Source organism: Hyla sarda, unplaced genomic scaffold (assembly GCF_029499605.1).
Source record: "Hyla sarda isolate aHylSar1 unplaced genomic scaffold, aHylSar1.hap1 scaffold_2453, whole genome shotgun sequence".
Taxonomy (NCBI): domain Eukaryota; kingdom Metazoa; phylum Chordata; class Amphibia; order Anura; family Hylidae; genus Hyla; species Hyla sarda.
Window position 1 is genome coordinate 32,956 of NW_026609139.1, and position 3,203 is coordinate 36,158.

Here is a 3,203-nt window from a genome sequence, read left to right on the forward strand (position 1 = left end):
TAGGAGGAGTAAGAAGGGTTCCTGGCAAATCCGGGTTATGGATTGCATTTAAAAAGGCCCCGTGGGAGTGCAATGGGCCCCTGTCTTGCTGCTTAGCAATAATGGTATGGGTTTAGGTTCTGCTGTGTGTACTGGTGGTTGACTGCCCCCCAGCCCAGAGTGTGCATGGAAAATTGTCTGGCAGCCTCCCTGACAGCAAGCAGTGATAGTGCCCATGAAGGGGACCTTGTTGGGCCCGCCCCTTTCACGGTTATCGCTTCTCGGCCTTTTGGCTAAGATCAAGTGTAGTATCTGTTCTTATCAGTTTAATATCTGATACGTCCCCTATCTGGGGACCATATATTAAATGGATTTTTGAGAACGGGGGCCGATTTCGAAGCTTGCTTCCGTCGCCCTATGCATTGACCCGATATGGCAGTATCTTCGGGTACAGTGCACCACCCCCTTACAGGGTTAAAAAGAAAGATTCCTACTTTCATTGCTACCTGCTTGCTGGCTAGCCAGCTAGCCAGCCCTGTGGGCCTTGCTGCTGCTGCAGCCAAAAAACAAAAGGTGGTGCTGCTGCTGCTTCTGCTGCTTCTGCTTCTGCTTGTGTCTGGCCCCTGTTGGAGCGTCCAGGCACAGGACTTCTGCTGCTGCTGACTAAATGGCCTCCTTAATTGGATCATTTGAGTAGCCAGCACACCTGTGCAGGTAGGGCATGACATGATAGGCAGCTGCCTTGATAGCGGGTGGGTGCTGAATGTTCCTAATTGACAAAATAAGATTAATGCTTATGAAGAAATATAAAATCTCATCCCTTCCCCAATATCGCGCCACACCCCTACCCCTTAATTCCCTGGTTGAACGTGATGGACATATGTCTTTTTTCGACCGTACTAACTATGTAACTATGTAACATAACATGGGGGGGGGGGGGTCTCCTGGCTGTTCACACAGGTGTGTCATTGCTGTACATTGACCATGCATTGCTTCTGTGGTATTGCAAAGGCAAAGACAAATGCTTCCAGCCATCCATTGCACTAATGGATTGGTCATCAGCTGGCTGTCTATGTCCCGCATCAATATAGACCAAAGTACAGAGGGTTAGGCTATGCTATTGTGCACCTACCTGATGCATCAGAAGGTGCGAGGCCCTTGCTAAATTCTGTGCACAGACTTTGAGATCTATACTTTAGACTGTATCTAAACCTGCTCCAACATGGACTGACATTCTGGCCTACTTTCAGCCGATGCGACTTGTCTGTCGCTGAACAGTCGCTTTTTATGTATTCAGCACCTATGTATAATGTTGTAAAAATGCTCTAGAAGCTAAAGTCGCAGAAATGTCACACATATTTGGCCTGCAACTTTCTGTGCGACAAATTCAGACAGGAAAAATCAGTATAAATCCTTAGAAAATTATCCCCCAGTGTCTCCATCTGCTGGCGGTATTGAATAAGCATTGCTGCACTGATGGGGTATGCATTAGACGAAAAAAAAGAAGAAAAAGAAGAATAATACGCCCAGAAAAGAGGCGAAAAGGAGAAAAACGTAAAAAAACGTGAAAAAAAAGTAAGAGGAAGAGAAGGGAAAAAAAGGTGGAAATGGGTTTAAAAGTGATTTCGGCGGAGAAATATATATATATATATATATATATATATATATTATATATATATATACGCGCACACACACACATATATATAAACGTATTCTCCGTTGAGATATTGCAGCCGCTGCTGTGTCCAGGCCCAGGAGCCTTAGCACTGTGCTGTGATGTCACTCAATACCACTGACATCACTAGGTGTAAACAACATCTCTCCTTTGCTGTGTATGTGACTATGGAGCTGTTTGGTGATGTCGTCTATTATGGCCTTCATAGAAGCAACAGGAGATTGTTGCATCCATCTAGAACCCTCAGAACTACAGTGCTATGATGTCACTCACTTCCACAGGCCTTGCAGAGTGTAAACAACAACAACCCAGCTTTGTTGTGTATGTAACCATAGGGATTTGTGATGTCACCTAGAACCTTCACAGCAGCGACAGCTTTATGAGGAGCATCAGCACTGCTCTGCCTGAGCAGAACCATCACCGCCATAGGTTGTCAAATAACCCGGATTTAACCCACACAGGTAAGTCCAATGGGGTGCAGGCATGTCCTCTATGCTTACAGCTTCCCGTGGGTGTTGGTTTGATACCGTTTGGGGACAGCCAAGGAGGCATCTGCAGGCAACAAAGGTAGGTGTGTGCTTGTGTGTGTGTTTCCTATGCAGATCCTAAGCCCAGTGTCACATGCAAGTAGGAGGAGTAAGAAGGGTTCCTGGCAAATCCGGGTTATGGATTGCATTTAAAAAGGCCCCGTGGGAGTGCAATGGGCCCCTGTCTTGCTGCTTAGCAATAATGGTATGGGTTTAGGTTCTGCTGTGTGTACTGGTGGTTGACTGCCCCCCAGCCCAGAGTGTGCATGGAAAATTGTCTGGCAGCCTCCCTGACAGCAAGCAGTGATAGTGCCCATGAAGGGGACCTTGTTGGGCCCGCCCCTTTCACGGTTATCGCTTCTCGGCCTTTTGGCTAAGATCAAGTGTAGTATCTGTTCTTATCAGTTTAATATCTGATACGTCCCCTATCTGGGGACCATATATTAAATGGATTTTTGAGAACGGGGGCCGATTTCGAAGCTTGCTTCCGTCGCCCTATGCATTGACCCGATATGGCAGTATCTTCGGGTACAGTGCACCACCCCCTTACAGGGTTAAAAAGAAAGATTCCTACTTTCATTGCTACCTGCTTGCTGGCTAGCCAGCTAGCCAGCCCTGTGGGCCTTGCTGCTGCTGCAGCCAAAAAACAAAAGGTGGTGCTGCTGCTGCTTCTGCTGCTTCTGCTTCTGCTTGTGTCTGGCCCCTGTTGGAGCGTCCAGGCACAGGACTTCTGCTGCTGCTGACTAAATGGCCTCCTTAATTGGATCATTTGAGTAGCCAGCACACCTGTGCAGGTAGGGCATGACATGATAGGCAGCTGCCTTGATAGCGGGTGGGTGCTGAATGTTCCTAATTGACAAAATAAGATTAATGCTTATGAAGAAATATAAAATCTCATCCCTTCCCCAATATCGCGCCACACCCCTACCCCTTAATTCCCTGGTTGAACGTGATGGACATATGTCTTTTTTCGACCGTACTAACTATGTAACTATGTAACATAACATGGGGGGGGGGGGTCT

The 3,203-nt window shown here is 47.1% G+C and overlaps 2 non-coding genes across 2 annotated transcripts; both read left to right on the forward strand.

Moving 5' to 3' along the window:
* The first annotated feature begins 252 nt into the window (after positions 1–252).
* On the forward strand, positions 253–443 carry LOC130323327 (U2 spliceosomal RNA). Its single transcript, XR_008868661.1, has one exon. It is a non-coding gene; the product is annotated as a U2 spliceosomal RNA (small nuclear RNA).
* Positions 444–2,534: 2,091 nt separating this feature from the next.
* Positions 2,535–2,725, forward strand: LOC130323328 (U2 spliceosomal RNA). The gene has a single exon (XR_008868662.1). It is a non-coding gene; the product is annotated as a U2 spliceosomal RNA (small nuclear RNA).
* The last annotated feature ends 478 nt before the right edge of the window (positions 2,726–3,203 follow it).